Source organism: Malurus melanocephalus, unplaced genomic scaffold (genome assembly GCF_030028575.1).
Source record: "Malurus melanocephalus ecotype Western Australia unplaced genomic scaffold, MMel_1.1 scaffold_0, whole genome shotgun sequence".
Lineage (NCBI taxonomy): Eukaryota > Metazoa > Chordata > Aves > Passeriformes > Maluridae > Malurus > Malurus melanocephalus.
The window spans coordinates 9395388-9422329 of record NW_026623232.1 but is presented as its reverse complement, the minus strand read 5'-3'; the positions used below and the strand labels follow the sequence as shown (position 1 = coordinate 9422329).

At 37.2% G+C, this 26942-nt stretch overlaps 1 protein-coding gene across 4 annotated transcripts in view; it reads right to left on the bottom strand.

Moving 5' to 3' along the window:
* FLRT2 (fibronectin leucine rich transmembrane protein 2) overlaps nucleotides 1-26942 on the bottom strand; it is a 69670-nt gene that overhangs the window by 39514 nt on the left and 3214 nt on the right. The window contains exon 1 of one of the 4 annotated variants that reach the window (XM_057382394.1): nucleotides 26703-26766. The exons of 1 other annotated variant lie outside the window; for it this stretch is intronic. The gene's annotated coding sequence lies outside the window, so the exon portion shown is untranslated. Of the gene's footprint in view, nucleotides 1-25873; nucleotides 25992-26475; nucleotides 26540-26702; nucleotides 26767-26942 lie in introns of those variants that run through there. 2 more of the 4 variants (XM_057382298.1, XM_057382558.1) reach the window with 2 other exon arrangements.

Genomic DNA, 26942 nt, shown 5'->3' with positions numbered 1-26942 from the left:
CCTCTGGGCCGATTCCCACCAACCACCCCGGCCCTCAGGAGCCAGGAAGGTAGCAAAGGTGAATCTGGATTTGCACAAATGTGGATTAATATATTTTTTTTCTGGGTATATATTCTGACAAAAAGGTGTCACAGTCATATGCACGTGGCCTAGTTCAAGTCTCATCATTATCAATAGCTCTAAGTACCTAATATACCTGGAAAAAATATTAACACTAAGGTAAGATGCTTTGAAAAAATGTAAGATTTCTATTTGTCATTACCATTAGAAAAAAAAAAAAGTATTTTAGAATTATAATATTCAGCAAAGTTCTCATTTTCACTTTTTTTTTTGAGGTACATATGGAAAATAATCAGGATTTAGAGCTAGGGTAGTTCAGATTTGCCCCAAAGCAGTAAGGGTCAAATGCAATTAGCCCTCACTTCCACATCAAAGTCAGACAGATCTATAAGAGTTTCTGCATGACCTGTTCCTAGCTTCAGCCTATAAAAGTTTAGATTGGAAAGAATGTCCTGAAAAGAACACAGACTGTAGACGTGGTATTAGAGTAATATAATTATGAGGAATTATTTGGTTGAAAACGTTGAAAATAGACTACAAAATCCCTCAAACTTTGGCATATTATTTCAAAGTAATCTCAGCTGGACCCAACARCTGTTACTAGCTGACAGCAGTTCTGCGTGAAACAAGGAATTCAATTCCAGTGCTGTTACCACTGCGTCCAGCCAAAACCACRATTCTCATTTGGAGTAACTGGGCCCTTCTGAGGACAAGAAAACCCCTGAATAATAATAAAGATGAAACTATCCAGTTATTTACTAGAAGATCCCTCTGGGCTAAGGTGAGGGACAGAATGAGATGATATGTAAGTGTGAAAGGAGGATGGAAACGTGGTTCGTGCATCCATAGCCCCRGTGCTGTATTTATTCTTTAAATAGAGACATTCATTGTTTGAGACTTTCAGAGTGATAAACCACTGCCACAACAATTAATAACTGATAAAGTTGAAACTAAATCTTTTCTGCTCACTGAAATTACAAGATGGGCAAATACAACAGAATATATAGGAATCTTAATTCATTTTCTACTCTGCATAAAAATGAGAAGTCATTTAAATGTCTTCATTCTCAATCTTCTCAACATGGTATCAAAGAAAAATTTATCACACTCATATCACCCTTCACTAAAAAAATGGAGAATTTTCTCTATGCTGAACACAGATTTATGTATGGCCTCCATTAACATTAATGAGAACCTTTAGCTAAATCCCCAAGCCCTGCAGCAGATACCTACACTTAATAATTAAAGAAAGAACTGAAAAGATGGTGGAATAAGACCTAACAAATAAGAAAAAACACAACAGAAATCAAAATTACAGGAATTGCAACAGGGGACAGCAAAAAAACTGCAGAAATTTGTAGTTTGCAGAGGAATGGTGTTTCTGGATTCTAACAGGGTACTAAAGAGGTAAAAATAGAGCTGGTGTGAAGAGGAGTGATGGAAGTGCCAGAAGTTTAGGAAGCTCCCCAGCCTATCATCACCTCCAGAAATAGTGGCATAGGCCTCCAGGATGGTGTGGATTGGAAGATACGATATTATTTTCCAGGGACGAATCAAAGTGATAATTTGTGTATTGTTTTGATAGTGGGTAATTAGCTGCATGGGAAGAAATTTATCTGCCCTTGCTTCAGCAAAAGCAACAAGGAAGAGACAAATATCAACAACTGTGCTCATCCAAGCGAACCAAACTCAAGAGAATACTTCTAACCAGATGAACTCTTGTTAGAGCTAGCTATATATTAAACACAATTTTGGAGTATAAAAGTCCATTCTTTTAGTTTTCCTGTGTCTCTTCACATTGTATATGCACTGAAAGAAAATGAAACATTCAGGGGTGAATATGTCAGTTTTGGCAATCTAAGCTGTTKTATCTTTTGACAACTTTTGTTCTCTTATCCCACATCTTGTAAATGAAATTCCATATSAAATCAGACCCCCTACAAACAAGTACAATTTGAGTAAACAGAGTGCTAGATTTAATGGGATTATACCAAGAATAGTTTTGGACCAAACTGTATATAATAGAATTTCTGCCAGTGAATGCAGTCACAGGAGCAGAAAATCTAATAAACCTCTTTACTAGGCTATCACTTTTGAATTTAACTATAGACAAAAAAATGTCAGAAGGTATCATTTCCATGCCATGAGGGGCTGCAAAAATACAGATTTTAAATTAAATAGCCATTTGAAAGGCAGAAAATAAGTTAAATTTAAAGCAGTCTGACCTAGTGTAGCTGGGGATCTCTAGTATGTGGTGTGACAAARTATTTTTTACACCTGAAAGAGTTTTGCTGCAGAACAGGGTACTTATGCAGGGCAGGCAAAATGAATAAAGATTCCATCTACCATGTGTTCTAGGAAAAGGCCAACTTCTTAAGGAGTTGAACAGGAAGTATTAAATTCAAGTATTATTTTAACATGAAAGAGACTTCTCCAAATTGTAATTCCCCCTGTGATTCTATGTTGAGAAACTCAGATTTAGGCAGCATTTGTATGATGCCTGTTTCCAACAAATGTTGAAAACCCTTCTGCATTCACTCAAGTCACTAATCACAGCTCGTTTTCACTTCACTTTTATCTGTAGTTAACTTTAGAAATGTATCTACAACTTGTAAATTGACACTGCAAACCCTTTTACCCTCCTGTGAATCAAGAAGCCTTGGTTAAATGTGTGTCCACTCTTTTTATTTTACATTTAGTCATATGTATAGTTAGAATATTTCTTTATGAATAAAGAATCATCAGAGCAAAATGTCAACAAAAATTTACGAAGACCATGCTTCACAATAACTGATATAATTTAAAAGTTGCATAGCATTAAACAGAGAACTGTTATTTATGRTTGATAGAGTGAAAGGAGTTACAATCACCAAAACAAAACAAAAACMCCAYTGGAACAGCTGAGTGCTTCTGCCTCTCCTCCTCTTCCCTCTTTCTCACTCCTCTATTACTGGAATTAATACTTTGATGTGGACAGAGCTTATMAGGAATTTCTGCAGAACAGCATTCTAAATATATAGAAACTAATTTTTCTTTCACTTAAAAATCAAAARTAAAGAGCTGTCATCATGAATGTGATCATTTTCAAAAAGCAGTGAGAGCTCTAAAGAAAATCTGAAGTCTGTGTTCTGAAATTTGTGCATGAGAAATACACTAYGTGGGTGTATGTATGTATATCTGTACATTTTCCTGTAAAGTTTTTTGTCTTCCTTCTTAGTATGATACAGGCTTACCCAGAGAAATGGTATCAAAAGGGTTAAAGGCATAATATTAATGCTGTACTACACTGATGTCAGCAATTTACGACAGGATGGTGGGTTCCAGTGCCAGAAGCTACGGTGCAGGAGAGAATGTTATTTTAACAGCATGATTCTCTATGAAAGCCTGTCATCTTCTGTTCTTGAACCTTTGCTAATGTGCTGAGGCGACATGCCCAGATAGAAAAGGAATGTTTTTCAGCTGTTCTGTGCTGGCTATTAATATAAATACTGCTATACAATAAATATGATGCCACTGCTTGCCATCATTTTAAATTGACAAAGACTTTGGAATCTCCAGGGACATAGTGTTTCTAAAGGCCACAACCTCCATTCCTTATTCAGATAAAACCCTTAATAACCTAGCTCACAAGAAACTTTCCTTTTAAGAATTTTAAGCCCTTGAGACCATCTGGGCAYAAATACCATGCTGTGTCAGGCCACATTCACTGTGACTGACAGGGCATAATGCAACACAAGTTTGAATTTTTCTGCATTGCTGCTCTCACACTTSTTAATATTTGCTTAGCATGCCTGACAATACCACAGCCAGATCCAGCACATGCTCAGTTGCAGGGAAGAGCTGAAATTCTGAACATTATGACTGATTAACCATTTTGTCTAACAGCTCTCACAACTCACAGTGAATGAATGAAAAATTTAGCACTTGTTTAAGTCTTCCCAAAATTTCCTTTCGTTCTGTTATCACTTCCCCAAACCACTCAGCTGTACTACAAAGATATATGTATTTAAAAAAAAAAAAAAAAAAAAAGGCAAAGTTAAACTTTCTGTCTACTAAGGAATTTTTATATATATGGCAGTTTACCAGCTGCTCATCATTTTCTTTTTGCTAACAAGTTCCTGCAACATCATAGCCAATGACTGTAGAGGTAATTCTTCAAGACTTACACACACGCCCTTCTAGGCAAATTATAAACAATGCATGTTCTTGAAAAGATAATTCTGTCAACCTGACTCATCAAGAAAGAAATGTGAGTCACAAAGACGAGCAGCTGCACCTAAGCCACCTGAGCCAATTAGGTCACCTAAGCAAATGTGGCACTTCAAGGCATCAGGTCACTCACAAAATCATCTTGGTGATCAGAAAGAGCAAGAAATTTCTGTGGAATCAGTGCAACTTACAAAAAAAAATCTACAGAGAAATATATCTCTGAATTTTCTATATGTCTGTAAAAAATAAAATACATCCTTGATGTTAAATCAAAGTAGCTGTTAATACTTTTTTTTGCCAGCATTAAAATGCAACATTCATGTATATGTTAGTGCTCATATTTGAAATACAGTGGTGTAAAACTGGTTGTTTTACCTGTTTATACCTATGCACACATAATTCCTGCTCAGAAAGTCTACCACCTACCTTTCATGTACTTTTTTGCCTCCACTCACCCTGATCTGTTTCTCTGCCAAAAATACTGGAAAATGCAGCAGCATRGCATTATTCCTCTGATGCATTAAAAAATGGAGAGAAAAAGCAGGGGGAGGAGGAGAAATCTAAACTAAATCTGACYGCATCACTGTGGAAAATAAAAATCAAAGTTTTACAAGATCTCAGCAGAGGAAGTAGCTAATCACAGAAATAGGTGATCTACTAGAGAACAGAACTGTGATTTGTACAAGCACATGCTGTAGAACTAGAGGAGGCATCCTGGGTCAGTGAATCCAATTCCCTGCTATCATAAATAATCATGTCATATAATCCCATTCATCTCGTTTGAGCTCCATCTTAAAACCCTTTTTATGAATTTGCAGAATAAAGGCATTCATAGCTAGTTTATATTCATTTGTTCTTGTGTAACCTTGTCCTTTAGCAAAAATAACTCATCTTCCTCCTGCCCCCAATTTATTTATAGATGGCAATCATACTTTTTCTCAGCTATTATTTTGCAAGACTAAATCCAGCTCTTTTAGTCCCCTCATGTAAAACAGCTTCTTCATTCCTCTAGTTATCAAAGCAGCTGGTCTATGTACCTGCTCTACTTCAAACAWGCTTTTTAATACTCTCTAGGCTCCAAATAATCCTAGTTTTAACACTTCCTATTACTAACCATCAAAGTTTCATTACCTACTGGAAATACTTCACTTCATGCATCCAAAGATGTTYTTCTTTTCTTTTTCTCTTTTTCTTTCTTTCTTGCTTTCTCTCTTTTCCTTCCTTCCTTTCCTTCCTTCCTTGCTTTCCTTTCTCTCTCTGTCTTGGCCAAACACTCAAAGTTTTTGTGATTCACTCATACATTCAAATCTCCATTCCCAGTTGTTGTCTTCCTAGACTACAAGTTAAACCTTTTTTTTTTAATAACAATATAAATGTACCAATACCTCAAATGTTTCACTATTTTAATAATTTCATCATAACTCTGTGTTAGAGCAGTCAAAGGGTTTTCAGATATTTTGGCAGTACTCTAATGAGAATTTATCTTATATATGTGCCATTGGTTAATTTTATTCTAATAAATCAAATTTCTAAATAAAAATGATAATAATTGTCACCAAGGATAATGTTAGAGGAATTCTAATATTAGTATCTATGGAGATAAGTTACTCAATTTTTCAGCTCTCCTCCCTTTAGCTGTTTTACACTTATAAAACTGTTTCCTGTCTCTTAAGTTTCCAGTCTCTAATTCACTCACTCTCCTCTTCACGTTAAATAATTTCTCCAGATCAGATGTTCACTTAGCTCAGTGACATAATTTGGTAGTTTAGATATATGAGATTAATTAGAACTAACCTGGCAGGTAAATGCTGGAAAGGCACACTGTATTGGGCAGAAGGAGAAAATTAATGTTAAAGAATACATGAAAAAGAAGCTAGTATTTCTTTATAGTATTTCTTTAACAATATGGTGAATGGCAAGATTCTGACTAGAAAAAGAATTGCTTGATATGGAAAATATATGCTGTACATCACAAAAGGGAGAAAAGAGGCAAGACAGACCTGTCAAAAGCAGCAGCCATCACCAAAGGCTTCAGAAAGTCCTGAAGACTAAAACACTAGAGATCCTAAACTCTGAATTGCTCACATTTGTAAACAGCTTTCTGCCTAGCTCCTGAAGGATTAGCTGCTGTCTTATTCACTCCCATACAAGGGCACATAAAATCATAATTTTTTTTCCTACCTAAGGATGTCTAGTTATCCATATAAATAGCTTGTACTTGTTCTGACCATGAATTCTGCAGCACTCAGTGCAGCAGGATAGCTCCTGACTGYAGAGAATGCAATCACTTTAGTAAATAGTTGACTTCCAGACCCCTGATCTGATCTAAGGAAGAGAACACTTGAGAATATTCTCCTTATCTACCTAATAGCTTTGGTGTTATAATATCATCTCCCTTATGAGCTAAATATTGCTATTTTGGGAATGTCTCCTTACAATAGCAACAAATTATATTGTGAAAAATGCATGTTTCCTTTTGGGGGAAAAAGAAATAAAGGCAGTAAAACCATAAAAATCTCTCTCTAGCTGTTGGCTTCAATTCTGAAGAATTTGGGATATCTAGATGTTTATGGGGCATTTAATACAAAGACCATATTTCACTGCATCATCTTTAAGTGTTTTAGAGACAAAAGACAATTCACTGACACAGCTTTGAACAAAATTTTTCTGCTTAGTCAGAATTTTTAAGCAGATATGACCAAAGGTTAAATTACTTGACCAAGTAAGCTCAGTGAGTCAGAAGCAGAGTCAGAAGGAATAAACCCCAGGAGTGAAATTTCATCTTTTTGAATCAACATAATTTTCCCAACATTTTCTGCTTAGCCAGGATTTCACTTCAGTTTCTATAATGTGCTTCTGCCTCCTCTAATCACTAAAGCACAATGGCTCTAAGTGGCTCTTCAGTTACTAAATTTTTAAACTCTTCAGCTACTAAACTTTTCAAGGCTGTTTTGTTRGTGGTGCTGGTGGTATTTTTTGCCCACTCGTGTACTTGATTTCACATGATTTTACAAAAGTGCTCATCAATCATTATTTCAGCAATATAAGCTTAGGCAAGTAGCTTGATTTAAAATTTACTGACACTATAATCCCTTTAAATAGTTCCAGAATAGCATTAACTTATTATAGAGAATGACAGTAAAATACAAAAATTGAATAAAGTAAACTATAAATAAAATTTCTGAAGAAAGACAGATCTCATGTCAGGCTGTTTGCAACAAAGGACATGAAGGTAATGTAGAATATTTGTGTGCTTGAACTAAAAAAAATCTTAGCAACTTTTGTTTCTATGTATCGAACTAACAATGATAATAATTTCTGTCACAAGTATCTATGTAAAACAAAGAAAATTAAATAAAACAAAACTTTTGTATTTTTGATCATTCAAAGAACATCAAATAGCCCACTAGAGTAAAAGCTTCCWTTTTTTCAATCACAGAAAAAGCCATTCAGATATTTCCTTAGAATAACTATTTTTTAATCATTACTAAATAAGCTTACCACAAAAATTTTTAAACTCCAAACTACTTTTAGTCTTTTTGAAGCAACACTGAAAAATTAGTGGAAGATTAGCTTTGGCACCTTCAATACTTTCTTGAMAATCCTAATTTTCTGATGATAGTGATGGTCCAGAATTTTGCTAAAACTGCTTGAGAAATATTTGAAATTGAAGAAGTGATTCTTTGATTTAGTATGTATATTTTTAACCAATTCAGATGGCCCTATTTTCCAATGCAGTTTTACCAATGACATTCAATCTGGACAGCTACAGTTCTCACATTACTGAGATAATGTTATTGCTATTAATAATCTCAAAGAACCTCTGAGTTTGAAGGCATTGCATGGAGCCTCAGATGGCTRCATAAAGGTCATTATTTTAATAACATTAAAAATATTGTAAGCTCCATACACTTGGCTTAGTTCTGCTGCATGTTTACCTTCAAAAAGCCAGAAATGAATGTGACAGGAAGAACACTTGCAGGAAACATTACATTCTATAAATGACACTCAACTGCMAACTAAGCTTATGGCAATATAAATATTGATGTTACTAATGCCACCTAAAGCATCCACTTTAAGTATCCAAATATAAAATATACCTATCTTGTGTGCAATGTAGCAGTTAATGTCAACAAGGCATTGCTTCCATTGCAATGTTATTTTAACCTGATTTATTGCACTGGTGTCCATCAGAAAGGGAAAGGAGTGTGAGGGGCTGCAGTGGGAGGAAGTGAGGAAAAGATGTCCCAAATGTCACAGAGTTAATAATATAAGTTACATAAGATCTTCCTACAGATTTCTACAGTATGCAGGTTTAATTACTGGCTGCACTGCAGGTATGTGTGAGTGTGGTTTCTTGACTTGAATGGAAATTTAGACATTTTTTAAGATTTAGCAATTAAGTCCTAAGGATATAATATTTGGAAGGTACACATAACAGATCTCATGAATAGGTGCCTGGACAAAAACTCTGCCAGTGTTCAKTTGATTCTTATTATTATTTCAGTGCCTTGTGTTCTTCATGACTCACCCAAGGCTCCACCTGAAGAAAATGATGTAGTCAATGCATTCTCTCTCAAAGGGGAACATATGAATCCTATGGTACAGCTCAACTCTGATAAATCATTTTTTGCTATTCCAAATGACCAAACTTGGTTAATTAATTCATCTTAAGTAACAAGAAGGTTTCCTTATGCCAGCTGTGCCTGCTCCGTCACTGCAGGCATATTTTCAATACTAATAAATCAGTGCCTTGTCAAAGCTAATTCCTTTTGTGCCTAGGAATGAGGGTTACATAACTTCTTGGAGACTGTGTATTAATTTTTTTGCTTTTAGAAAAATATCCTGAGGTTCTGCTTTATTTGAGACAAAGACTAAAAGAGTAAAGATGGCATTCCAGATAGTGGGACAAATATAATGATTTTCAGTTTCTCAAAAAATGCTCAGCATTTCTCACTGGTTTTTTTTTTTTTTTTTTTTGATTATCTGGAAGCAAACATTTATGAGGGAGTTTTTTTAGGGTCTCTGAATAATTCAAGACTGAATGTTACAAGTATATATGCAATATATATATATATATATATATATATATATATATTGGATTTTTGTTTTTAAAACTTTCTTTAGATCATTTAGGTTCAAGGTAATTTTTACATGGTTTTGATGAAAAATGCTAACATGTAGTACTGAGCCTGAATTATACTCAGAATTTCTATACCTTAGCTTCAATTCCAGGTGCCCACATAATAACTTTTTGTCTCCCTTGGGACGCATTCTTGTCTCAGTGCCCATGTTCCATTGGAGCACTGAAGCCAGAAGAAAAGGAATACATCCTTTTCCAGGTCGCATGTAGAGTTAAAACTACCAATCAAATCACAAGTTAAGCTCTTACATGTGGCCATTTGATGGATGGATGCTCCTGTGCATGACAAGGAAAGCATAAAGATGCCATAAAAATTTTTAAAGTTTTACCAACTACTCAATGAAGTGCTTGAATGAAGACTTAATTAACCCTAAGGGATATGGAAAGGGTAGTCAKAAAAAGTTATCTCATTCATTTAATGTCAGTGGGAATTATTTCTATTGATTTTGCTGAAGGATAAACCATCACCTAAGTCTTTGAGTCCAGGATCTTTAGTCACTTATATTAAACAGAGAATCTCAGCTATTTTGGTGCTGCTAAGCCACACAAATGCCTAAAAATGGACTACACACAAATTAATCAATTATCTGTCGCAATGGGCTGTTATTAAATTTCAGAGGTTTATGCACTTCAGCCTTGTGTTTAGGACACCAAATAAGTAATTCTGCATCACTTTAGATATGTTGTTCCACCAAATGAAAATGATTTTATTTGAAATTTATTTAAGTATTTCTAGAATTTTCAGCCAATACTGAACATAGTATGGAAAAGAAAACTTATAAATATGTTMAATTTAAGAGGATTGGATTCTTCATTAGCATCTTACATTCTCTTTAATTTTTTTGTTAATCTGGAAAGGTAATCAGATCARATCATCTAGCTGACTGTTCATTCTTCTGTTCTAGTACTGCACTAGAACAGCTAATCTAAGAAAAGTATGTCAACACAGAACAACTGAGGAGCAAAGCTGCATGTTCAGATCACAGAGTATCTATTCTAGCACCCTCAAATATGCTGAATATCAAATCAGTAACTGGATGCCACATATCAGCCCTCTGAAGCTCATCCAGTATGATATTGCAGCATTTTCTCTTCAGGAAATACTTGAGAATGAAAATTTCACATATACATGAGAAATTTCTAGGATAAAATGCATATTGCAAAAATTATTCCAACATTCATTATTAGGGAAATTCGTTTGGGTAGTTTTAGCACAGAGACAAGTTGTGCAATTCAAGGAAACCAAGATGTTGGAGACATGCATAAAAGCATTCCCTTGAAATAAATCTTAATTCCTCCCATGTCTCTAGAAGGAAACTGTTTTTGACAGACTGTATTTTGCCTCTGTTTCATTTAATTATTCATATCAACATTTACCAAGGGAGATTGGTCTTTGTTTTAATTCTCATTGCATCCCAGACAACCTGCTGCCTATTCTTATTACTTTTATTATTTATTGCTGTTGTTTTGGGGACTTTGCAGGCAATAACTTTTTTTAAAAGTCACTATGAGAAAACATAATCAGAAGGAGATTTACTTCAAACTGTCTCAGATTTATATTTTAGGCCATATTATGCTTTGAAATTAAATCTTTCTCACTCAAACACCAAAAAATATAAAGGTGGTTCTTCTTGGGCCTTCCAATGAAGACAGATGAAAGAAATTTCCACAGAAATAAATGTGTCTATGTGAAGAACTTAAAAATGGTTATCATGTTCAAAACCTATTGATGTTGACTGAGATTGAAAGAACACAGAATTCTGAAGGATTTGACCTCAGCTGTGGAAAGGAGACTGCTTCCCAAATTTACTTTTGATCAAACTGGAAACAGAAGGAGCCAATGTTACATGTAGCATGAAATAGAGGCCTAATTTCACAGGAATAGTATCTTAGTCACTTTTGGGAGAGAATGGGAAGGTAGAGGAGAAATCCAACTTCTATTGCTTTAGCATGAAATGACTGCAGTACAGCTGCATGACTCTCAAGCTTCGGGGGAAAATAAAGCTATCTTAGGTACTGTTGAGTAAGTAATGTTGTTAAGTAAGTAATTTTTAATCAAGTAATGTGGAGTCAATTGTCCTCAGGAGCAATACTGTATATGCGCTGAGACAGTRGTGAGAAAATATCCCTGACTTAACCGCTACAACGGAAAGCAAAGCCCCTGCAAGTCAGCCATTGCTGCCTGGAAATATCTGTAAAAAGGGATATATGTATAAATTGTAGTCATGGTCTCTTTGTTACGATATTCTTCAGATTTTTGTTGCACTCTATGGKCAGCCTTACAATGTCCTTCAATTATTTACTCCAAATTCACTTTTTTTTTTAATGTAGAAAAGTCAGATATTTTGAAGCTGCAGTTTCATTCTGAATCATCTGTTTATAGCAGCATTTTTAATGCTTGTACTTGGGCTGGAAGCAGACAATTGCTTTTCTGGGTTAATTTTTATTAATCTCCCAGGCCCCACAAATTTATGTATCAAAACAGTGATATATACYGAACACATGTATGGGTTTCTCTATAGGATGGCATGCTAATCATCAAAATAAATCAAGAAGCTCTGTTCAAACAGTGTGAAAATTTTACTGTTTATGGAATGCTTTTTTAAAAGTKKATAATAAAAGRTGGAAGATTCTTTTACATTTCCTATTAGTATTTTTAATGAAGATCTAACATACTTCTAAAAATGAATTTTTGAACATACCCTTTGGACTAAATTTAGTGCTTTTGTTTCTGTTTCCAAAARTGTTGTGGATTTTTGCAAATGCTTTTCAAACTACTGTGGATATAGGCAGCATGCACAAATGGGCAGATCACTGTAGCTGCCCATTTGATTTGTCAGTGTACTGATAACTACACATTGACTCATAAACCACCAGCACTCTCTACTTTACTTCAGGCATTTCACAAGGTTTGTACATGCACTGTGTTTCTGATTATTTACAGCCCTAAATAAGTTTTGCCATGACACTGTCAACTGGCCTGATAAAATGATGCTCAGCTTCTTTCCACTTTATCCTATAGGTGAATATTTGAAATAAGGAGTAAGTCTGAATTTTTGTCTATGTAGATGTAAAGCAATTAYAGATTTTAGAAGAATAAACCTATATTTATACTGGAGAAAAATCTGTGCTGAAAGTGTGACCTGTCACACTTAAGTTCTTGCAATTTCAGGTTTTCCCATTCCTTTTCCCTTATTGGTAATGATACATCATGAGAACACTTAAACAGYGAAAAATTATCAGAAAGATTCTCCTCTATTTTAGACCAATAATATGAGATATGGTGTTATCTATTTCATATTATTTTATTTGCAGCATTGTAATGCATATAAGGAAAAGGTTCGCTATGTGACTGTCAGCAATTATAGAGCACAGGAACCTCTTCATAATAAAGAAATCTCCCTCCTGGAAATTGCTTGAAAAGTAGGCAATGCACTAAGATCATGAATTCAACTTGTGTAATTACCTGGGAGAAAGGAAGAGGAGATTTGTTTCTTGTCAGATCGACTCTAATCTCATTTTCCCACAGCCTAAAATGACAGCTTTGTACTGATATCTATTAGTGAACCTGTAGATTCCTTCGTAAAGTAGCTCTCTCTGATAGGAGATGTTAAAATAGATAGAACCATGAAAATACAGCCTTTAATCTTGGTGGGTTTCAGCATGTCTGGGGCTTTAAGCATTAGAGGTTACAACAGAAGCTGCAAAGGGTGAGAGAGGGAGAGAGCGAGAGAGCAAGGGTGAGAGACAGATGCTGTATATAGCATTTCTAAAAGAACAATCCACTGGGAGTAACTTGTGCAGCACTGTTATTTGCAGTTGGTGTATGCAGCACAATTGACGTCATTTTGCTAATTACTTATCTAGATTATGCACATGTGTCAAGTCAGTGGAGTTATAAACGTGATCAATGCACCCATAAATAATCGTGTGTACAAACCACTGCTCTGAATTTCATGATCAGAAGGGAATTTAAAGATTTTCAATTCTGACTGACTAGGTCTCATGTTGAGTATTAATAATTCTCTGCATGATATAAAGATGTGTTATTGAACATCACAGAACACTCTTGCAATGGCAGCTTTCAGTAAAGTTTTACATGTTGGTGTTCGGTTAATGCAGAAATGAGCAGAAGAGGATCAAACAGAACAGAATGCAATGTGGATCATCATTATTGTTCACTTGGGTTTATATCTAGTTGCAAAACACTGTGCTAGTTTCTATAAAGGAAACAATGACTAACGAAAGGACACATTTATTCTTAGACATTAACAGCCTCTGRGGTACTACTGAAATTTGTACTGGAAAAAGGCCACTAAATGCTGAATGAAAAAACATCACTGGTTACCAGCTAGCTAAGACTTAATGTAAATTCTGGAGAGAAATATTCACTTCAAAGCAGCAATACGGAATTTTCTCCAGTAACATTACAGGCATTTGCTCATGCTGTTCTTATCGTTCTCAGACAACACCACCATCAGACTACGCACCGCTATAAGCATCACTGAAATTTTAAAATGGCAAATTGGTAGAGGACCTATGTCATTCTCCCTACTCTTGCAGAAGAGAGTTCTGCAGCAGGAGAAACTCTTTAATTCATTAAAACTGATAAATTTGAAGTTGCATTGATAAAGYCGTTATATCTGTAGTCCTCTAGCAGAAGGAGATGAGCGTTAGGCCGGTACATTTTTTTGAGCCTTATTACATGCCCCCAATGGTTACATGCCTGTGAAAATCATGCTTCATTAGTTTTAGCAATGGTGGAATGCATGAAAAATGCCATGGAAAAAAATGTCAGTCACAACAGGCATAGCAATTGCTACAAGACAGATACAAGGATCATAATTGCAGTATAAAATAGATGCCTCAATAAATCACTTAACTGTGCTCACACATGACTCCAAAACTCCAAACTGTGTGGCAAACAACTAGAGCAGYGCTGTAAACCTGACCTTAGGCAATTGTATGCCCAAGCATTTCCAGTTAAATCAAGAAAAAAATATTTACTTAGTGTGAGAGATTTGAAGAGCAGGGTCCTCTATTGATTCTGAGGCAGCCAGGGCACAAACAGCAGTGTCAGCTCCCACACTACAATCCTTTCCCCTTATTGCTAAAGAAGGAAGGCTGGCCTACAGTCATGGCTCTAACAAGGAGCTCAACAGAGAAGTTTTCTGGTTTATATTGTGGATATTCAGCTGCTGTAAACTGGTCGAGCCCTGATTTACACAAGTGTTACACATCTAATATCAAGCAGCCGTCTGAATCTGCTTGTGCATCAGAATTCTTTGATCAAATGCTGTTCTTAACCTTTCCCACTATCTTATGTTTACATTCCCTCTTTTTATGTCAGGAAAAATAGTGCAGAGTTTGTTTCTGATAATGTGCTTTTTAAAAGGACTTGTACAGTGTGACTGAGGCTCAGGCCTGCCTTGTAAGAACAGAGGAAGAAAAGAATGTGGAGGTGAAAGAGCAGTTTGTCTTCCTTGCCTAACAAATCTTTTCACTTCTGACAGGGACTGGAAAAATAAGGCTCTGTTTATAGTGGTGGGTTTACCTGAGTCTACCTTTCATTTCCTACAGATCACCAAGGACTATGCCTGGATTTCAAATTGTAAGAAAAAKATTTTTGTATTCAACAAGATAAACCCTGTGTCATTCACCCCCTTCATAAGCTTTGAAAATATTGCACTTTTTTGTTACTTATTTGAGACTGTTAGGGAAGATGAGTTAGAAACCATAACATTGTTTCTGTTGTCAGGAATTAAATGTAATTTCTTACCCTAGTAAGGCTATTTTAATTTTCACTTGCACTTCATTTGTCTGAATTGTCTACAAAAATGGCTGCTAAACCAACAAAATATGAGTTTTCTCCAATTTAGTGAAAKAAATTATTTAGAAAAACATGTTTGGTTATATTTTAGTGCTCATGAAAAGGGAAGGCAGACACCACTGAGCGAATCACCACACACAAGTTCCCCAGCACAGTTCTGCCAAAGCAGTTCAGTCCCACACCTGTCCTGGAACTATTCACAGAGCTAATCTATGCAGTAGTTATTCCCGTGTGGGCAACTATCCATGAGAGGCTTGACTGAGACCAGCCAAATTCATCTGCCTTGCGTTTTATTACTCACAGGAAGCTTGATCTGAAAGAATGAAGGGCTAACATGTTAACTCATACGGTGCCATTCTTCCACTGAGCTGCCTCTTCTCTTTTACACTCACAGTGACTGAATTCCAGTCACATTCTTTACTGGACTTTCTGCAAGGTTAGAATTAAGCAAATAACTAGAAATGCATGTTGTTCCAAATATTATTGCTGCCACAACACTCATGGAGAAGGCTGACACTGTAAAAAAAAAAAAAAAATTGCACACCCTCACTAACGAARCAAGGACAGATATCTTTAGTTTATCCTTCACCATGAACTATGTTGTTCCTTCATATTAAGGGCTCAGACTTGGTGCTGATGCTGATTGTGGGCATTTGGTGTGCCTGGGGGAAGAGAAATGCCAACCCWCCCATATGTGCTTGCGCAGGGAGTTTCTGCAGCCTTCGCCGGTTTCGTCCTCAGTCTGCTCCACCTCTCGTCCCCTGRTGTTGGCAGAATCCACTGCTCAATCCTGCCCTGCCCTCAGCYGCAAGAGCCAAAAGCACACTGCAGACCATAGCATGGAGTTTGATCAATGTTTGACCCAGACAGCGGTCTAATCAACAGGACAGCGTGAATGCACTGATGACACAGAAAAAACATCCCAATTCAGAATGTCACAGTGCACAATGGACCTTTCCTGCAGCAGGTTTCTCATGAGCAACTGTGATAAAGACACACTTTGGTGTCGTTTGCTCCCAATGGCACTGTCCCCACAGCTCCCCTTATTCAGTCTTATTTTTGGTTACATTAGGGATCTCTAACCTCTTCCAGGTGAGAGGGCTAATAAAAAAAAGTTCCCAGGATCTATATTATAGACTTTAAATAAAAAAATAATATTAATTATCACTCTTTGGTTTATCCATGTAAAGCAGACTTTCTGTGTGTAAACCCATTCCTGAGAGGAAAATTTAAGCCTAATTTCTCACTGGTTGCTTTGTCTATTCCATCTTTACTCTGTATCTGTTTTATCATATGGTTAGCATGCACAGTTTCTAAAGACACAAAAATGAGAACTTAGAATAATATTAACAGGGAATAGACTACTGAACACCAAAAAAGACTCACAAAACCTGCAAGAGCTCTGTTCTAGAGGTAACACACTCTGAGACATTAATTGTGTGATAATTCAAATGTGCTATGCCCACCACAGAAACAATTAGGGGAAAGTAACAGATCCTTCCATTCTGTCTTAGCTTCTCCTAGAAGCTGTAGTGTCCTACCTCTCCCTCTCATGGCAGTAATTTTCTTCGCAAATGAACAACAGCTTAGATGGTTAAAATTGTGATCATTAGGAAGCTCTGATTTTTCTGTTGCACAGAAATTTGTTTATCTCCAGACTCCATTCAGTCTGGACAATTTTGACTATTTGCTTCCATCCTGTTTTTCAGTTATTTTCTAGTCACTTTCCCTTTTCTGCTTTTATCTTCCCTTCAYACAACACTGCAATACCTCACTTTAAAAAATGATACAAGAAATATTTACATGAAAATAAAAGCTTCCGTGAGCATTACTATTTCAGTTTTGATAGTATCTTTAGAATACTTGTCCTCAATGCACCTGACATGACAGACATAAGAGGATGAACTTCAGCTTAAAAGAAAGATCCTTCTTAGCTGAAGAGCTAACTAAAAATTCTGATTCAGACTATGCTGCTGCATGTATTTAAAAAATAGAGACAGGAAGGGAGTGAAATGGGAGAGTAGTATGCTCCTACCAGAATAAAAACACATGTCAATAAAAGTACCCCAGACAAATTTTCCAGTGGGAAGGCAAATTTCATAGCAAGGCTCCAGGCTATTTTTTTATTTCCAACTATTTTAAGCAGAAGATAATCTTTTAGCACCTAAAGAGTTAAAAAAATTCCTTATAACAAGCATTGGCTATCAATCAACACAAGACAATATACAGGATTATATTTAAACACCCCTTCCCAAGATTGCCAAATATTTCTTCACAAGACTTAAGCAGCCTGTGAACTGACACTGATATTATCTGAAATTTAAAGGTGTTTATTCCCCTAGTGCTCAAAAAGGATCATCTTTCTGCAGCTGGTTGGCTACACTGGAAGATGCTTTCTCGGGGTCAGCACATGCAAAACSAGACAATTTTTCGGCAGCTTGTAAAATATGATTGGATATGAGATATTGATGGCCTTAGGGAAGTACTGAATATCAGAGGTTCACAATTAGAATATCTATGCATTTGATTCAATAGAGTTTCCATCAATGTCACAGAGATGAGTGGTTATGAATTTCAGAGTCATCTCTGCTCGTACTGACTGATTTATATACTTTTAACTTTGGACAAATGAAGGGTGAAGAGTTAAAACCCTTCTACCTAGAGACCTCCTTATCCTTTGAAGGGCTCTGAAATTTTTAATTGCCTCTCCTGGTGCTCGGGATCAAGCTCCACAGTTGGTAACTCATGACCTATTTATGATCGTGCCATCCATCCTCTTTCAGTCATTCCGTCCTCTTATCTGTAAATTCAGTCACACCATGTAGGATGTGTGGATCTGCTGATAAGACATTTTTGCAGCAAAGAGAATCTGGGCAGATCAACAGTTCTGTTGCCAGAGCTGCTGGCAGCAACTCTAACATCTCATTTATTCCAGATTTATAAAGRTCCACTGTGCTGATCTGAGAATAGAGCTGAGTGTTTGACTTCTGCGATAATAGACAAACCTGTATTTGGTACTAAATATAAAGTTAAATAGATACTGATAAGATTATCCAGTGTGGGACAAAAAACAACCATCTTGTTAGCATTGAGATTTCCAAAGCTGCTGAACTGTGGGCTTGGGTTTCGTTTGGTTTTGATTTTGAGGCCTTCTTTTTAATGGGTTTTGGTTGTTTTTTTTCATCTTTATTTAATTTTCAACGACCATCTTTTCTGGAATCATACATAACTAAAAACTAAGGTTCTAGTGTATCACWCAAGATGGAATACAGATCCCTGTATCCAGAATGTAAAAATAAATCAAATTTCATGRTTCTTCTTATGACTGTATTGATCAGAGTGCTACTTGTGAAAACTGCTCACTATTAACTGTGGGGGGAAAGCACTGTAAGTAGAAAACCAAACTAGAAAAATTCGTATACAGTTTCCATTTTAAAGTTTTGCCTTATCRCTGTTTGCCCCACTACCTAGTTAAATAATAAAAAATAAAGATGCTAACTAAGCTTCAAAAGGAAATAGATTTTGCTATGATCTTTTGCTACTCTACTTCTATTTTTTTGTTTCTTGGGTTTTTTTTCCTATAGTTTGTGTGTGTGTGCCCACATGCATGTATGTGCATTTTATAATTCTAAATACATAATATCACATGAATTAAAAAGAGATTTTAAAAAGCAATTCTTATAGGGCTCAACATGGGTAAAGGAACTAGAGTAACCTTACTGTGACATGCTCTTCCACAGATGCTTAGGCATCTCTGGGCAGTTATGAGGGTCTTGGCTCTGTCTGTGGTATTCAAAGTGCACATTCTTAAAAGAATAAGAGGTGTCCATTATGCTTCTTTCTTTCTTAAGTATTTTCAAAGCTATAGTGCTAGACACTTCTCCCCATGAATGAGACTGTAATTCTACTGCACAACTACTAAACAATAAGGTTTTGAAATTAGTTTTGTTGAGCAGTAAAAGTAATTTCTCAAAAAAAAAGACTTCTACTGGCAAAATGCATTTTACAATTTACTGTYGAACTGTTCAAGAAGCAGCTCTTCACTGAGCAGCAGGCACAGGGCCAGGAATGAGTTATTGCAAAAATCACTGTTAGGCATATACCAATTTGATACAYRGGATTTGGCAATACAGATGAGAATGACTCTGCGTGTCTGTGTGTATGTGATCATGTTCTGTTAAATTTCAGCAGTCCTTAACATCTTAAACATGAAGAAATTTGTTCTTAGACAACTAAATTTGTTTTTTAAAGAGCAGAAATTTATCATGCTGGATAATAACACTTTTTAATTTGCTTAGTATACTTGTTTTGGAAATTAATTTTCAATGGGCAGTTCAAAACATGAAATGAGGAAATACTGAAAAAGGTTAAGTCAAGAAAGAAAATGTTATGATCATACTAGAGAGAGAAGTGTGAGTTGTTGCTTAGCTTTGTATGTCTTTTCTGCCTCCACTTTCCCTTCTTCAATGAATAATGTGGGGAAATAGAGTAATGGATGAAACTTAACAACATGCTTTCAACTGATATGGCCAAAGAAGTAATGTGCACTCTTGGAGAATTTGTGACTAACTCCAAAGCCAAGTGGTTAGAGATAAGAATTAGGTTAGACCTAGATGAGCCAATGAGATGGCCTGTGAAACCAGATGGACAAGCTGTTAAACAGGATACATTCAGTTGGATGCAAACGCAAAKCTCTCAATGATACAAGAAGCACCACCTAGGAAAAACTTCCTAGATCACAAAGAAAATTATAAGGTACTGCTAACAAATGCTCCTTCATTTACAGACACCTGACATTAGTGTAGTTAGCATTCAAGCTGTGAAACAGGCTCATTAAAACCCCCTCACTTACCAAAATCATTATTCATTAAATTCACATATGAGGCCTCATCCACAGATTGTTTTTACAGAAGAGTACCTATGCAGGCCATGCCTGAGACAAACACAATATACTGTGACAAACACAATATACTGTGACAAACACAATATACTGTTACAGTCCTAATAAAGATACAATTCTAGTAACTTAAATTACTTTTACCTACATGTTTTCCTATACATGCATGAAGAAACTACTAATGAAAGCATATATACATTAGTATAACCAGAGACACGCTGTTGGGGTTGTATCATCTTCAATTACAGCTAAATGACATCACTTTGGGGTATTTAAATCATTACTTACATCAGGAATACCTAATCATGAGAGGAGTGTCTGTGAAATTAACTTGCCAGTGAAGGAGAGAAGGATTGAGTCTGGAATCAAGTACATTAATTTAAAATGCAGTTCTTCAGCGGTGAAGTTATATTTCATAAGCACAGGTAAGTTTGCTTCTGACCTCAGGAAAAATACCTCTTGGGAGCACCTCAGCTTTTTTACCCAGTACAGAAACTTCCAATGTTTCTAAACTAAAGGAAAAGGAGAGGTTTTTCTTATTGTTTAATTTGATTTACAGTTCACCAACAAAATTAATTTTGAATTAATATTAATTATATATGCTTTGGAAGGTCTGAGGGAGACTCCTGTGATTAGACAATGTCAGAGTCACCTTTATATGTAACACATATAAAAACTACACATGTATGCATGTACCAATATATATAACCTACAATTCTTTTTCAAAACTGCATATTAAATCTGTTGTTCTGTCAGTATAATATTGATATACAATCTCTTTTTTATTTTTTGCATTAATTTCCAATGACATTGTGAATGTCATCTTCTTCTCTGTAGGAAAAACATACAGGAAATCTTAAGAGAAAGAAATATTTGTACTCTGCACCTACAAGTCTGCAGTTGATGATCCTATGACTGCAGTTTGACCATGTTTTGATCCTCTGCACCCTGTGTGAAGACTGAAGGCTCATCATGAGCATCAGCAAAGCCTCCCAGCAGTCCTAGGAGGTGCTGCTGTGCAGGGTACAGGGAGCACCGTGTCCCTCCCACACAGGCAGCCCTTCTACAAAAGGTGTTTCTTGCYTCACTCTGACCGAACAGCCTGGCCAGGTATGAGCTGCTACTGCAGCTGTGATGTGCAGGACTGGAAGGACTGTCAGAAAAAGCTCTTCTCTTTAGTTTAATTTGACCTGTTGGTTTTGTTGAAGGAATGACAAAAGCTGCCGGGGGGAACTGGGAGTAAGACTGCAGCACACTGATTTCTGTTCTCAGGAGGTGCTGATGAGGCTTTTCATTCAGAGCTCTGACCTTCCCTGCTCTCAAGAGGTCATGTAGTACTATTATAGAGTTTACAGCATTTACTACTAGAGAAGTGTGTAGCATCAGCCTGCCCAGACCTTCCTGAACACTGATGTACGTGACAATGAATGTCTAATAAATTAGATATGGAATTTTAAAATCTTTTGCTCATAATGCTCCCACAAGTTCTCAGACATTAAAAAAATCTTGGCMATCTTGTCTGAAGAGAGACTGTGGAATAGCTTCAGATTAATTTAGTCATCTAGCATGTTTTTAGGAAGGAACTAGCTTGATACCTATATGACATTTTTAACATAATTAGATTACCAGTGACAACTTGGACACAATAAAGAACTTTGACCAAAGAGCAGAACTTCTATCACTTCGAACAAACATTTTCCTGCTGATGTATTAAAATACAAATGATGACAAATGGAAGTAAATTCTGTGACACAAGATATGTCACCGCCTGGGCAAGGATTTGCAAAAACACACTACAGACCACCATAGTAATCTACAGATTTTTTCYTGAAGTACCTTTCAAAAATTTGCTTCTTCTTCTTTGACTTTAATCCACAGCTGTTGCCTAAAATTACAATGATAATTTATACTGTGATTATTTAGCTGGTGATTGAGAGTTCTGGGAGTGACCTGTTGACTGAAAGGCCAGGACAGAATATTATCTGTGACCTCTAACATTCTGCTAAGTAAGGACAAGATCCTACAAAATACTGACCAGGACCTTTTGGAAGCAAATCACCTCTCACCTGGGGCCAAGGTAAAGCCATCGCTTTGCAGGACCAAGTCTGGCAACACTCTGATCCTGTATATCAAAAATTTTTTTTTTTTTTCTGCAAGAAGTTAATCAGTTTCAAAGGCAGTGCCTTTGAATGATAAACAATTTTCTGTGTCATATGCCTTTGCAAAGCATCCTAGCATTAAGCTAGACTTGAAAAGGTTTATTAAAAATAAAAAAAAAAAAAACAAAACCAAAAAAAACCCCTCAATAAAGCAGTTATAGCTTGAAGTAAAATTTACAGGAGATTGTTTCTAGGTAGAGCTGAAAGAGAACACAAGATTTCTTTTTAAAAGGGAAACTTTACAGACATTGTTCTGCATCATTAAATTTTTGGGAATTTTGAGTAGAGCATGACAGATTTGTTTTAAGTTGTTGCTAGCATTTAATTTTGGTTCAGTTCAAGGGGCCATGTCAGAAGAAGGAATCATAGACCAAAAAGACCCAAACAATCTGTTAACTGGGCAGGTCATCAGTTTAAAAAAAAAAAATGGAAAGGTATGACAAGATCCAAACATCTTCCACCAGTGGCTGAAAATATCAGATTAAATTGCAGTATTCCTGGGGCATATTGTTTGATGTAATTAGAATGCAATTTGTTAAACAGAGAACAGCTTTTATTTCAAACACTTCTTTCCTCAGTATCATCTATGGATTAAGGTTTAGGTTTGTTTAAAATAAATGAATAAAACATGCCATCATTTTAATGATGATCTTTTTGAGGTTGCTTTTCTTTAAAAGAAGTCAATTACTTGAAAGGTGTAGGTTACACATAGCTGCAGGGAAAATGAAGCTTATATCTTCAGTGTATATTAAATCAGCCTTCTTTACAAAAATAACAACTGTATATTATTCTTTTCTACTTTTTTTTAAATAAGTGAAAAAATAAAAGTATTTGTTTAAAAAAAAAAAAAAAGAAAGAAAAAATATTCTTATTCCTCTGGGGCAAGTTCCAACCCTTCTGGTTTCTTGAGGAAATAAAAAAAAAAGTATTGGCAGAAAGACTCYTAAAAAGATTGCCCAAGGGGGAGGGAAGGAAACACCTAAAAAAGCGCTGAGGTAATCAAATACAATCTGAGAAATGTCAAACAGTGGTAATCATCTACCCAAAGATTTTGCTGATCAAGTCCTTAACTGCCATTTACAATCACTAACTAAAATATGGAGTATAGCTGTGGATATAAACAAGAGACAAATTAGTTTTGTGAAGCTGGGTTTAATAAACCCCTAAAACAGGCCATCTGTTTATAAAGACCCCTTTTTCCTTGATCTCTAGCATGTATTCCTAATATACATAGAGCAGGGATTGGAATTTTTTTATTTTTTTCATTTTTAAACACCCTGCTACTATAAACTCTACTCATAGTATATCTGGTCTGAGTGTTTCTCTCAAGTTTCAGTTACTATGTAAGCACTGAGGGGCAATAAAATGTCACACAGGTTCAGTCTGCTTTAGAGTAAGTACTATAACATCAGAAAAATATAAATTAAATTCCATGATGCTGATTGTCACTGGTTACTTCTTATTTTTCTGATTTTTGCGTATATTCATCATATYAGCAGTAAGCAGCTGAAACAGATTCAAAGCTCTTTCAAAGTTCTGGATTCATGTTTGGAACTGGAGTTCGTTTTTATTTTCCTGATTAAAACACCAGGAAATCACACTGTTCTTAATGGATATGAGATTGAAAAACTAGGTGATTTGCAGGCATGAAAGACTTAAACAATTTACAGTCTGTGTTTCCAATCCACTATGGTGAAAGACAAGAAAAACACCATTGACTACACCCTTCTCACAGATAGAGGTCACTAATGGACTGGATTTGAATCTGCCTAGTGAAAGCCTGAAAGTTACATGAAAGTATCCTAGACAAAAATGAACACATTTTGAGATTAAAGAGGTAACAAAAATGATTAAGGTATAAAGCTCTCACCTTCCTGGAAATAATATTATCTTAAGTGTGTGCCTTCTTTCTAATCCTTCAAATAGAAAGTTCAGTAAAGGAAAAGCGTAACAGTGCTACTTATTCCAACTCCTTTTTTGTTTTCTTGGTAAAACAGTGTCTCTCCTTTGCTACAGGAAGGGTAGGGAAGTCAGCCSTAATGACATCCCACATTTTAGATACTGCTATTTTAAGCAGTTGAATGCAAGCTGCATTCTTGATTCTTGAAGGAAAGCACAGCCTATGTAATGCAGATTCCAACTGGGAGGGTGTAGGGTTGCGCAAAGGAGATACGTCTATATCCTAAATCAAACTATCCAGCAGGCCAGGATATAAATGTGACTTGTAACAGTGGCTCAAATTAGATCCAGACTTCTCCAAGCCAAACACAGATAAGATCACCTTATACAAAGTATTGGGTGTGTGTATGTGTGAGGAGCCACTCTTAAGAAAGTTGGGTGCATTCCAGCACCACCTCTTACTAAAGGCTTGGACCTTGGAAAACACTGATGACTGTTCTAGTCACAGGTAGTTTTATAGACACTGTATTTACACAGTGCTCTGACTTGTTTCACCTACAGTACTCCAGGCCTGAACTCCCTTAACTGCCTCACTACCATATCAGGATACAGAATAACCACTGAAATAGCTTCTTGAAATCTTTTTTCATGTAATTTTCAGAAACAAGATCAACGCAAACATTTTAACATCACTTTGTAAGGTAGAAATAGTGACATTAAAATCACATCTGTCTCCGTGATAACATTGCACATATTGACTCKTTCAAAGGATGGAAAGGAAAGAAAGGTGGATGGAGGTATAGGCACCTTTTAAGTACAGTATACAGTAGTTATAAGTGTTAAAAAAAAAAACCAAAAACAACAGGATGGACTTTCCTCCTTCCGCAAATAAATTCATCAGTTTCCTCTTAAACTACAAATATATAAAGGTGYTCTTGGGGAAAGACCGTGTCAGTGAATGAATCAAAGAATCCATGGAAATGTATAATTTGTTGGGTTTACTATACCGAAGCACTGATCAGTCTCAACCTCTAAACTGATTCAATTTCCCTGCAAGCACTGTGAAGTTAGATACAGTAAATAAACCTCTCTTTAACACACACCCTGACTTTCAGAGAGACAGGGGGGGAGAGGCAAAGACTGAGAGAGGGAGAGGGAGGTAGAGAGAGTGAGGTCTGACTTGCTTTAGTCTCTTTTCCTGCTCCTCGTGCAAGGAACCTCTCCCTTTCTATTTGGCTGAGCTCTGCATTGCAAAAAGCATCTGAAGAAATCTAATCATTACCTTCCACACACAGTACAGGAATTTACACGGATTTGTGCCTTGGATKTATTAGCTTATTGTAAGCCTTAAAACAGATTTCCTCCATTAAAATTAATTAAAAGCTCCTGTTGACTACTTCCCACTCTGAAAAGAAGGTGGAGAATCTTATTCTCTTAACTTTGCTGATTGTTTATTTATCTTTTATGGAGGTTTATATCATGTTCAAGAGAGGTCTTTTCAGCTGCTTGACTTCCTTTTGCGATCTGCTATTTTTTGTTCACACACCATCCCCACACACCCAGCCCCCCCGCAGTATTTGCTCTTATTTTGCCAGATCCCCGTCTAACTCGTCACCGGCCCCTTTGTATTCCGAAGTCCTGATCCGATTCCCTTCAGCTCGCCCCCACCCACTCACCGCCAGCCCCGCTCCGGAGGTGCTGGTGGGGATCTGATGGATCCTCCTGCCAGGCGCAGCTCCCGGCTCTCCCGTGGATTCCTCAACACTTGGCAGCGCCGAACTAAGCCTCTTCCAAGCAAGGCTCACCACTAAAGGTCCCGTTTCTCCGAACCACCTCCCAAGCAGAGGTGCTGGTGGTGCTSGCACCGGTGGTGCGCTGTGCCCGTGTCTCTGCCGCAGGGGTAGTGCTCGGCCCTCCCCTCCGCACGGGGTGGGGGCCAGGCTCGGCACCCTCCCGCTGGGCAGAGAAACGCGACCGGGGACCGGCACCTCTCCACAGCTGCCAGCTCCGAATCCCGCTCCTGAGCCACCCGCTGGCGCAAAATAGCCCGGGGACCCTGCTAGCACTCGCCGCCGGCCATTCATAAATCCGTACTTGTGTGTGCCCGGCGCCGCGGACGTGCGGCTCTAACGTGGCGAAGGCGGTGTTTCTGACACAGCCTGATCCCGGCTCCTCAACTTTGCCATCTGGGCRAAGGCAAAAGGCACCGCGGCTTTAGATCGCCCGGGGCTAGAATTACCAGCGAGGAAAAGAGCGAGAAATGAAATCCCAACTGTACCTGGCGGCGTCTGGGAATCCCTCGCCGGCACCGATCGTAATCCCCCTCCGCGCCTCTGGCCCCCCACACCAAAACTTTGCCGCCGCCGCTCCTCGGTGGTGGCCGCCGCCGCCCTCCGCCCGGCGCCGCTGCCGGCCGGCCCCGCGGGCCCGTTCCCCGCCGCTCCGAGCGACCCCCGCGCCTCCCGCGCCTTCCTCCGCCCTTACGAGGCGGCGGCATCGTCCTACCCCCTGCTCCGCCACCTCCTCCTCCGGCGCGCAGCCCGCGGCTCTGGCATTCCCAACGCACTTTCTCTCCTCGGTTCGCTCTCTCTTTCCCCCGCCGTTCCTCCTTCTCCGGTAAAAAAATAAACCAGAAGGGACCGCGGCTACTCTTGGTCTTGGGGTTTCTTTCTTTCTTTCTGTTTGGTGGTGTTTTCTTTTTTTTTTTTTTTTTTTTTTTTTTTTTTTTTTTTTTTTTTTTTTTTT